Raw genomic sequence first — 12,490 nt, 5'->3', positions numbered from 1 at the left:
ACAGAAGGACTAAGCAGATAGTAGAATCTTATGACGTGTGCTGGTTGGAAGAGAATGAAACAGACGCTCGAGTGGGTTCCGACTGGTTATTTGATTACACATCACTTTTCAAATCTTTAAATGTGTCTATAGATAGTTCAAGTGGATCCTCTTCTGGTTTGAAGATTGTTTCTGAAGACGAAGATGAAGAAGTTGTCTACAGACCTCCAACGGTTGAGGGGGAGTCCTCTGCTCCATCTGAGGGGGCGTCCTCTACTCCACCTGAGGGGGAGTCATCTAATCAACCAAATAGTCCAGAGTCTAAGGTTACAAATGAAACTCCTAATGCTAATGCTACACCTCTTACACTTGTTGAGAGAGAGTTCATGTCTAGAGATGCTTCCGCTGTCAATCTAACTTTTATGGAACTACTCTTTCCTAAAGAAATTGCTAATGAGTTTGTAGCAGATTCATCTAATGTGAATCAATCAGTAGATGATGGAAGTTTCAACATACACACTCTTCCTGTTTCACTCAATGATATCAGCCAAGACATACCTTCAAGAATTCAACGCGATCATCCGATCGATAATGTCATTGGCCAGCTGGGTGATGGAGTTAAAACCAGAAGTCAAAGTGGAGATGTCAATGCATGTCTCTACTCTTGCTTTATATCTCAAATAGAGCCCAAAAACGTTGACATGGCTTTGAATGAGCCCAACTGGGTAGATGCAATACATGAAGATCTAAATCAGTTTGAAAAGCTCGAGGTTTGGAAGTTGGTTGAGTTACCAAAGGGAAACAGGTCTCTTGACACGCGTTAGGTCTATCGTAATAAGCAGGATGATTCGGGTATAATAGTGCATAATAAAGCAAGGTTGGTGGTTTGCGGGTTTCGACAAATCGAGGGTCTAGATTATACTGAGGTGTATGCTCCCATGGCTCGTTTGTAGGCTATTCGTATGTTTCTCGCATACGCTTCCTACATGAAATTCACGGTCTACCAAATGGATTTCAAGACTGCCTTCTTGTATGGCAAGGTAAAGGAAGAAATTTATGTTAATCAACCCCCTGGGTTTGTTAACTCAAAGTTCCCTAATCATGTCTACAAGTTGGACAAGGCGTTGTATGGGTTACATCAAGCTCCTCGAGTATGGTATGCGACTCTAACAAAGCACTTGCTCAAGCATGGATACTCTCGCGACACTATTGATCAAACTTTATTCATCAAGCATGTGGGTAATGATCATATACTAGTTCAGATCTATGTTGACGACATTATCTTCGGGTCTACCTGTCCAAAGCTTTGCAAAGAGTTTGAAGGTGTGATGAAGAAGCGATTCGAGATGAGTTCTCTAGGTGAAATGACCATGTTTCTGGGGCTTCAGGTCAAACAAAGTTCAACCAGATTCCTGCTACATCAAGCTAAGTATGTGGAGGATATTCTTGAGAAGTTCGGGTTTGAAGACGCAAAGCCTGCATCGACACCAATGGCTGAATGACCCCTGCTGAACCCAGATATTGACGGTGAATCCGTAGATCAGACTCACTATAGATCGATGATCGGTTCCCTGATGTATCTCACTGCAAGCCGTCCCGATATCATGTTTGTAGTGTGTCAATGCGCTCGCTATCAGGCTAATCCTAAAATTTCACATCTTATTGCTGTCAAAAGGATTTTTCGGTATATCAAAGGCATCCCAAAATTGGGTCTTTGGTATCCAAAGAATTCTGAATTTGATTTATATGCTTTTGCTGACAGTAATTATGGAGGCTGTGAGCTTGACAGGAAATCCACATCAGGAGGGTGCCAATTCCTTGGCAATAGGTTGGTGTCGTGGATGTGCAAGAAACAACATACTGTCTCTACCTCAATAGCAGAAGTGGAATATGTTGCTGCATCAGCTTGTTGTTCTCAAGTTATCTGGATCCAACATCAGCTGTTGGACTATGGTTTGAATTATCTAGAAACCCCAATTCACTGTGATAATGAGTCTGCTATTCAAATCACTAAAAATCCGGTCCAACATTCCAAAACCAAGAACATTGACATCAAAATTCACTTTATCAGAGATTGTTATGAGCGTTCGCTCATCCGGCTAGAACAGGTTCCCACTTCCAATAATGTGGCGGATTTGTTCGCTAAGCCGTTTAACAAAACTCGATTCGATGTGCTTGTGGGATTTTGTAAAATGATTAGTTTTGAGGATTAATTTTTTGTTATTAATTAAGTTAGTTTAAATTTGGGCATTTTAGTTATTTCATTCTCTCCCATGCACAAATTTAGGGGGAGAACTAAACAAAACCAAACAAAATTTAAATTTTTTTTTAAAAAGATCCAAAAACATTCTGCTTCTGTTTTATTTTTTTTCAGGAAACATTCAAAAATCCAAAAACATTAAAAAAATTCAAAAAAATCAAAAAGATTGTGGCATAAAGTTTTGCTTGTTGATGAAGGGCTGGGAAGTGATATTATCAAGTGATAACAGGCAATCTGAGTCTGAGTAACGTACCCAAAGTTGAAGGGTCTATGCTCTGGGTTTGATGTGTGGTAGGCACAAAAGATTCTAAATGGACATGACTAGGCAGAGTTAAACTTAAGGAATTCATAGACTTCACAAATCTTAACCTAGTTAGATCCGTTTAGTCTGACAATATGGCGCTTGGATAGATTGAGCAGGGAGATATATATGGGAATATACTCGTCACATTAAATGAACCTGTATCTGGAACCGTGGTTTAGCTTTTCCTCGATGTACGGATTATATCCTTAATTCCGGTATTGATGGGGCGACTGGTAAACTCCGATGAATTAGGTCTGTAGAAAATTGTTTTCTCTCTCCTTCTGTCTATTAGTCATACGTTGCCTCCTTTACGTGATTGGAAGAGATCTGACCTGGACTGCAACATATGAAAATCCATTTCTCTGCATATTATATCTATGAAATTCTTCTTATCTGTTAGCCATATGCTGTCTCCTTTGTGTGATTAACAATCCGACCTGGTACACAGCATATGCAACCTTCTACTTCTCAATCCCTCTAAAAACTATAATTGATAATAATCTAAATCTATCTTCTCTCTTAATGATTGTCTGCTACCCGATGTAAGGAGTACTCTGTAAGTCCTTGATTACTAGGGCATATCAGGAAGCGGGAAACATGTTCTGGTACAATTAAAATTGAACACTCTAAGATTGTCTATATTTCTTGCTGCTCAATTTAGGGGGACAACAATATCCCTGGTCGTCGTCAGCTGAATGGTCCTTAAGATATAGTATCTAGGAACTTAGGATCAGAAATAGTATCTAGGAACTTAGGATCACTTTGTCTTACAATTATTAGTATGTCCTAAAAATTGTCACAATTTTTCGTGTTTAAGTGGACCACAATACCGGCGATCGACCAGACAAATATGTAAAGATGAAAGGTACCGACAAGTGGGTTAAGGCTGTCTAACAACTTTCATCCTAGCATCACAAGAAAATTTTCAGTAAATTTTGAGATAAATTTTGTCTGTGTTCATTTTATTTTAATTTTATTTTTATTTTTATTTTATTTTTATAATTGTCAAAAATTTAATTTTTAAATATATTAATTATTAAATTTTAGAAATTAGTTTATTTTAATTTTAGTTTAATTTTAATTTTAATATCCGCAAAATGTTTGTTTTTGAAAATTTAATCGGGATTAGGACTGTGATTTTAACTGTGTGGGAGAAAGGTAATTTCAATGGAAGTATAAAAAGAGGGGCTTACTACCGTAAACCCTTTTTCACTTCCATCTCTCCCTTTTCAGCCGCAAGCTAAATTTCTCTCTCTACTCTCTCTCCTCGAAAATATTTCTTGAGTTTTTGTGAAATCGACCTAGTCTACTTCGAAGGTATGACAAAACCGACTAGGAATATGCTTTCTGTTCATCGATCCGACCAAAACTGGAGGAGTAATCTGAGTTTAAAAGTTCGTCGGCGTTTACTGTTCTTGAGGGGTTTACGGTTTGGGGATATTCAAGAACCGTAAACTCAGTTTGGCCTTACGACCGTAAAATCAGTTTGGCATTACGACCGTAAAGTCTGTTTACGGTCAGATGACCAACTTTGACTGTAAACCCTGTTTGACTAATTTTGACCGTAAACTCTAATCTTTTGTAGTCAAACTATTTTTTTAAAAGGCCAAAATAAAATTGTTTAATTAAGAAAACTTAAAGCTTTAAATTGTTAAATACTTTGTTTTCTTACTTGGCCTGTTTAGTGTAGATCAATGGCAAATCTTAAGTTTGCAGACATGCACAACCTGGCGATTGTCTTGGATGATCCTCCGGTCGCTCATGTAGAATTCAAATCAATGATCTACAGACTGAGAGAGTGCTGCTTAGCGTGTGCCATTGCTATGAATCCTGTCATTTATCAGAATATTATCCGGGAGTTCTGGCAGACGGCTAAGATGTCAAAAGTCAATGGAGAGATGTCACACCCCAAAACCGGAACGGCGGAAATGTTCTGGAGTGGATGATGTCATGTCAAGTATCACAACATATACAATATAGTAATCAAAGTACAACAACCATTGCATTAATAGTAATAGTTTTACATAAGTTACATTTTATATAGACATCAAAGTAATACATAAACTAGTATAGATGCAGCTCGGTTCTAGGCTGGCTTCGTAAAAGCTCCCGGGTGTACCTGTCTATCGTTGACCTGAGAATACAAGTTATTTTGAAAGCGAGTATCAGCATTTTTATATATGCTGGTGAGTTCATAAGTATTTAGTGTCATTTGTGTAAGTAAGCATTTTTTTATAAATAGCTTTACGAAAAGTAGTATTTTAGAATCTACGGTGTATCAGCGTCCTTTCCAGAAAATCCTATATTTTCTAAATAAAAGCAGTCTTCTACCAAGACCTGACAGGGTTATGTTTTAAAGAGTAATTTTCCCCGAAATACTATCATTATCATAAAAACAGTATTTTACTTTTAAAGAAAGTATGAGAATATCCCTAGTAAAAGTACCAAGGGAAAGTAACATATGCCTTAGCAGAAATAATGTTGACTAAGGAAAAGGAAATCATAGACTCCAGGGGAGTATCAAATGAATGATACGCCTAGCTCAATCTAACAAAAGGAAACACAGACCCCAGACGGTATCAAATAAACGATACGGCCAGCAAGGTCTAAAACAAAGAAACACAGACCCCAGACAGTATCAAATGAACGATACAACTAGCAAGGTCTTAAAACAAAGAAATACAGACTCTAGACAGTATCGAATGAACTAAACAGCTAGTAAAGTCTAAAACGTCCGGTAATCCTAAGTGGAATGTCTCGAAATACAGTGTTGATTCTCATTACCTTAAGGCCATGAATTATATGGTAAACATGGAGATACTCGTAAGCATACTGATTGACACTAGAGTACTTGACGCCCTGCAAGCATCAGAATAATTGTGACATTTGTCACCCCTTGGCTTGGTAGGCCGAGGACTGTAGCTAGCAGTCAGGGTGCGGGAGTGTCAGTCCTGTATAGATCTATACACACAATGCCCGCTCTCCCTCCAGGAGACTCTGGTTACCAACTTGACGACGGGGAGATCCGCGTCTTGAATATACATCTCGTATTTTGAATTCTAATGTAAGTACTGGAAGTAACGATATAGACTCACGAATGAACTGACTCCTTTGGAATTCTCGTACTAAAAAGAGTAAATAGAATCTCCTAACTATTCCTATAATAGTTACTAGTGTCTCTGGTCTATGAACGATGACTGGAAGGATGCCCTTGCTACCCAAGGGGAAATGAACTGGTCGACTGAAACCTTTATGTCTATACATGTATACATAATATATAACTAATGTTTGAACGACCTTCGGACGGATAACCAATACCCACCAGACTACATCCCAACAGGGAAAAGGAAATAGGGCGAACTAGCCTTCCTAAGTCTTTCAAACATTATTTATATAACTATACAAATACAGGCATGCATTTAACGAAATAAAAGCATAGAAGAAAACTATGAAGAAAACTTTGGAAAAACTTTACACATAAGAAATTTACGACTTGATGTCAGTTTGTAAAACAAGTTTGAAAATCTTTGGAATCCTCTGAAAAACCTTTCATAACAACTTTGAAAATGATTTGTATAAAACAGATTAAGTGAAGAAAACCTTTGGAAAACCTTTAACAAGAGTTGAAACCGAGATTGGAACATCTGAAGCTGGTTAAAACAGTTATCATGTAAAAATCTATTTTGCTATACAATTATTAATCACATGTGATTTATCTAATAACTGTACAGTTCAACTTGTATCCCCCCCTATAAAAGCAGTTAAAATCATTTAAAAGTTTAATTTAGTGGTATGAACTCACCTGTTGTAAGTGGATCGGATGGAGGTGCCGGTTGGGTGCTCGTTGTCAAGTAAAGACTTGAACACACTTAGTGGCCTATTAACATATGATGACATATGTTTACATACAATTAGTAATTGTAATACTAATTAACCACGTGTAAGCATCCTAGTGTGCGGAAAACACTTTGGTCAAGTGCTAGGAGGCTATTGGGTTGCAATAAGGGAGTGTATGGCCTAGTTAGGGAGTTTACTCCTCAAGAGTAAACTCTTTATGGATTTTTCGGCCCTAAGACCATATCCCCATGAGTTTACGGCCTTAAACTCATGGTTGGTGTTTTCTTGGATGCTTTAAGGTCTTATATCACTAGTAGAATTAGGCTAGGTTCAAATCTAGGGCATATGAAGGGTTTAAGGCTCCAAATGGACCATTTAAGGGAGTTCATGGTTGTAAACCTAGAGTTTACAGTTGTAAACTCTCACTTGGTCATTTCCTTCATGAATTAAGGTCTTAAATGATAGAGTATAAAGTTCTATGCATTTTTCCAAGTCAAATGGGGAAGTTAGGGCATCATTTAGCCTCATTTTGGGAGTTTACGACCCGTGGACCAATCCTTGAGGGGTTTATGGCTGTAAACTCCTAGGTCCTTGGTTTCTTTGATGTTTTAAGCCCCTACTTCATTTGTGGTTGATTCTAGACATTTTCCCAGGCCATAGGAGGTGTTTAAGGGCAAGTTTAACACCTTAAAAGGTGTTCACGGCCCAAGAAGAGGGGTTTACGGTCCAAGAGTGTTCTTGGGCTGTAAAATCATGTTTACTCTTCATATGATGAGGTTTTGGTGTTCCAAGCTCATACCTACAAGCCTACTAGTCATATCTAAGCCCTAGGAGTGATTTAGAAGGGTTTTGGGGCTTTAAAACCCCACTTATGGGTGTTTACGGTCGAAGAGTGTTCTTGGGATGTAAACACATGATTTGGCCCCTATTGGATGTCTTAAACACGAACTTTCATGTTAAATAAGCTACACAACAAGTTAGGATAAATTACCTACGGTTTTGGAGCTCGAAATGGGCGTTTTTTTGGTTCGAAAGCAACTTGTAGAGAGAGAGAGAGAGAGAGAGAGAGAGAGAGAGTAGAGAGAGAGTGGAAAGTTTCAAATGGAGTCCACTCACCCTTATATAGGATTTGAGTTTTTGGCCTGGAGGAAATTTTACCTGATACTGACATTAAACGGGGCTTTTGGTCGCACCCGATTAAATGGTCATAATTCGACTTGGTTGAAACTAAAACTTTTTTCAAGGGAATATTGAGGGTGTTTCTGATTTATTCCAACCCTTATGAAGTCATAATAAAAGTCCCAATTTAATTAACCTATTCCAAAAGGTTAACGGATAGTTTAATAAAGCGAGGCTTATTAACGAAAGGAGAGGTTAAAATGATGGAATAAATTTCGGGTTGTCACATCATCCCCCCGTTAGAGGGAATTTCGTCCCAAAATTAGGGTTTAGGTAAGGAAGTGGCATGAACCATCAAGTAGAGAGATGAAGTTACTTCCTATTCGGTTGGTCCTCGCACTCCCAAGTGAACTCTGGCCTTTGCTTGACATTCTAACAAACCTTCACTTACGAGATGCGGATTCCGTTTCGTTTAGTTAGCGATTCCTACAGGTTCGTCTACGAAGTTAGGGTTTGCAAATATTTCTTTCAAGATGAGTGGGATACAAAGAATGACGTCGGGCAACCACTTTTCAAGTCTAAGAAGTGGATTTGATTTGGGGTGAAACTGATGGAATTTCCGAAAGTAGTCGTGGTTTGACGAGGGTTGGACCAATTTTTGTAAAGAATCTCGGATGGTCCTAAGCTCTCGGAAAGGTAGAGCTTTTCCATTCTCAGAACATATTGTACTTCTATGGTGAGATCATCACTGGCGTGATCGCCATTCTGAAGGTCCAAACGTTCTCTCATACTGGAAGTGTAGTCCTTCTGGATGGTTCTTAGAAAGCTCGGGTTGTCCTTGGATTCGTGTTTCCTGTCAATTGGCTTTTAGAGGTTTTCTGGGTCATCGGATGAATTGGATGTCTACGGGTATCTGTTTGCTGCAGGGTGACTATCTCAATCCTGTGCAAAATGAACCTGCACTTCTGATTCTTTAGATGTTTCTAACGAAAAACTCTCGTAGTCGATGAGATAGGGTTTTACCAGACGATTGTTTATAAAGTTTTTAAACTTTTCATCATCGTCTAGTTGACGCTTTCACAATATGATTCCTAACGGGAAAGAATCATGCTCTTACTTGCTTTGCTATTTCGTGAATAGCAAGCTCTGCTCAGGGCTAACTCAATCCTTAGAGAATTCTTCTGAAGTGTTGGACTATCTCGGGAGGTGGTTCTACTATTTCTGTGTGAGATAGTATCCATGGAACACCTAGTAGAACAAATAAATGTCTAAGACATGCCCTATTCTTTAAGGCGTCGGTTTATTCCAGTAGCAGAAAGCGCATGTTCTTGTATAACCCATCGAATAACACCTAGACTGGTGTCAAGTCTATAATCTCTTCGGGATCTGGGTTATAAGGCTTAACGTAACCTACTTTCACACTTTATTCAAGTATTCTTGGCTGCGGAGGTTATCCTGCTGTTCTTGGCATTCTAGGATTCACTTCGGAGAACGCAGTCTATTGTCTATAGGGCGACGATGACTTTCTCCACTTGAGGAGGCGGAGCGTCCTAGGCACTACTCGTCAGTAACGGGGTGGACAAAGTGCCTGAGTAGTGCGAGCATCTTCTGCAACTACTCTTCTGGTGGTTCCGAGTTTTCTTGATTTAGATTAGGTCTAGAAGTATCGGGTTCAGTCACTCGGAACTTCTAATCTCCTCATCCACTCTTCTCAGAGTTTAACTTATCGCAGCTCCCAGGTTTCCGAGATATCCGCTGAGATGCTTAATTCGTGGGATTAAGCGTGAGTGGATGGTCGTAGTCAATGTCCTTGACTCTTACGACTCAGATTTCTTTACCAATTGAGGGTGTTAGCTACTATGTTGGCTTAACCGGGATGACAACAAATTTCGGATTTGTGGTCATTATAGTAGCTCAACTCGCAGAGGTTCTCTTGACTCTAGTTCCTATTCTAGGGGATAGGATGAAGGGTTTTACTATGAGGTTCGTGGTAGAGCTCATACTTGGCTTAACCACTCATACTTGGTGTATGCAAGCCGTATATAATTGAGGTCGGCAGGATGTTCAGTTGTGCGACTCCACCCCAGACCCACAACCCAATGAGGAACAGGGAGTAGGGAGGAAGCACACATCTTAAATCTTTTTTATCTGAATTATATACCACTCTTGTGCATATACTTAGTTATGGTACTCAGTCCCATGAGTTCTATCCTCTTGATTCACGAACCTGATTGTGAGGTGCTAAGGGTCTTTCTGGGAGATCTAGGGAGTAGGTTTCGGGTGGTTATCGTCTTCTGGAATACCTATAGTGTCTTTCGCTTCGGGTTCTATCTATCTACGAAGGGTTGGTTGACAGCGCGCGATACCCTACTCAGGGGTATTTCAGAGGGGTTTTAGATAAGAGCGATGACCGACGGATCGCATTAGGTTTTATTATTAGGTTCAGAAGAACCTTTATTCGCCGAAATGGCTATGTTGAAATTTCCTTTTACACAGCACTAGGAATTTACACATGGTTGTATTAAGTCGAACCATGATAGATAGCGGCGTCGAAATTGGCATACATCGACATGAAATAGAATGAGGGTCGATAGGGCCATGTGCCGAACGGACACACAAGTTCTTGGCGTCTCGGGTTTAGTCCCGTGTATCACTATTGCGGACACCTGGACTGATAGAGTCGACGCGGAACTATAGAGGGTCCTGAGGTTTTGGAATAATGTACTTCTCATGAATGGATTCTCACGAGGCCTCTCTATAATCGCCTAGTATACACTAGTCATGTATAATTAAGGTGGGGAGGACTGTTGACTGAGCGACTTCGCCCTAAATCCACAACCAAACGAGGAGCAGGAAATGAGGCAACATCACTCACTCGAGGTCTATCCATCTTAATTATACCTGGCCTTAACGTATATACTGAGCCATTATAGCTTTACCTGATGAAACTTTGAATTCTTACGATAGTGTTGTGACTTTCGTCTTATCGGGAGAGTAATTAAATTTAGAATTTGCCTTTTAATGTTTTCTTTTAGTTATCTGAGATTGAGAGATGTACCAAAATCTACCGGGTTCCTTGATGCTTCTCCCTAGGCATTTAGAGTTAGACTCCTCCTGCGCCATTGTCGTTCCTTTCAGTTGGGCAGTCTCGCTTTAGATGCCCAATCTCACCACATAGATGGCATACTGAATTGGTCGCCACATTGGTGGTTTATGTAATAAACTGAACTGGGGTTTTGCAGACACAAGAGTTATGCCCCTTTATGTTGCACCTAGCACAAAAGAGTTCTCGTGTGACAACCCGAAGTTTGCTCCATCGCTGTCGTCTCCGTCCATAAAATTCGTTTTTCTCAAATCGTTTCCTTTTACATTTTTAAATTAAGTTAATTATTTTGAGACTTCTATTATGACTTAATGGGTGTCCAAACATGTTAGAAACTCAAGAAAACACCCCAAACTAATGATTAGAAAATTTTTTAGTTTCGACCATATCGGGTTACGACAACTTAATCGGGTGCGACCAAAAGCCTCGCTTAACGTCAGTATCGGGTAGAATTCCACCATGTTTCAAACCCGAACCAAAGTAAGCCTTATTTGAAGCCTTTTCCACTCTCTTTCTCTCTCTCTACTCTCTCTCCTCCAATCCAAGCTCTAGGTCCAAAATCATCAAATTAAAGCTCCAAATCATCAAGGTAACAATCCTAACTCATAGTATAACATATTTAGCATTCAAATTCATGTTTAATCTATGAAATAGGACCATTATAATGAGTTTACGGCCCTAGAACAGTCCTAGGCCATGAACTCACATATAATGGGTTTTGGAGCCCAAAAACCCTCCCAAATCACTCTTGGAGCTTGGAAATGGCTTAAGGACATATTTGAATGGACTAGGAACACCTTAAACTCATTATTTAGGGAGTAAGCCTGAGTTTATGGCCCAAGCACATGCGTAGACCGTAAACACCCTTTCTTGGGCAGTAAACTCCTTATAAGGTGATAAGAAGCCCCTTAAATACCTCCTAAGCCTTGGATTAAAGTCTAGAAGCAACCACAAATGAGTTAGAGGCCTTAAACTTGATGAAAACAACCTCTATAGGAGCTTACAGCCGTAAAACCCCCAAGGATTGGTTCCTGGGCCGTAAACTCCTATATCCTAGTCAAATGATGCCCTAAATTCATCCCATGGCTTATTTAATGCCTTAGAATCACATGTGATTGACCTAGGACCACCAAAACACACTTTGAATGGGCACATAAGATTTTACGGTTGTAAACTCCTAGTTTACTGCCGTAAACTCCTCAAATGGTCCCTATGATGTTCAAATCCCATTCCAATGCCTTAAAAACCAAGCCTAGCATCGTCCCTCAAATGTTATAAGGCCATTTAGCACCCTAGAACACCCCACCATGAGTTTACGGTTGTAAAATCATGGGGAGTGGGTCATTAGGGCCGTAACTCTCTTATGAGTTTACTCTTGAAGAGTAAACTCCATATCCAAGCCATATATGTCCATAGATTTCACCCGGGTCATTCCAAACACTTGTAATGAAGTGTTTTCGCGATTAGAAGTGTATATCCTCAACTAATTAGTGGTTCAAAGCCTAATTAGATACAAATTTGTATCTTTTCATATTACATAGGAACCTCGCTCGCGTTCAAGCCCTGATTTGACGTTTAGCACCCAAACCGACACGTTTCTCGTGCGGTGAGTTCATACCCCTACTCTTTTTCCGTGTTTTTTTCAAATGTTTTTAGGGGGAATACAAGCAAAAGTACAAGGAAATCTTGTACTCAAACTTACTATTTCAGTTCAAATGTTTATATTATATATGCTTTTAATATCGAAAATTGTATTAACCAATAGTTCGAATTGCAGAGTTAGCTTTCAGACTAATCATAGATTTCTTGATAAATTGTTATAAACTATGTTATATTTCATAATTTGTGAAGGATTCATACTAATCATTAATTAGGATTAATACTAATA

The sequence above is a fragment of the Lactuca sativa genome, chromosome 5 (genome assembly GCF_002870075.4).
Source record: "Lactuca sativa cultivar Salinas chromosome 5, Lsat_Salinas_v11, whole genome shotgun sequence".
NCBI lineage: Eukaryota > Viridiplantae > Streptophyta > Magnoliopsida > Asterales > Asteraceae > Lactuca > Lactuca sativa.
This window is presented reverse-complemented; position numbering follows the sequence as displayed.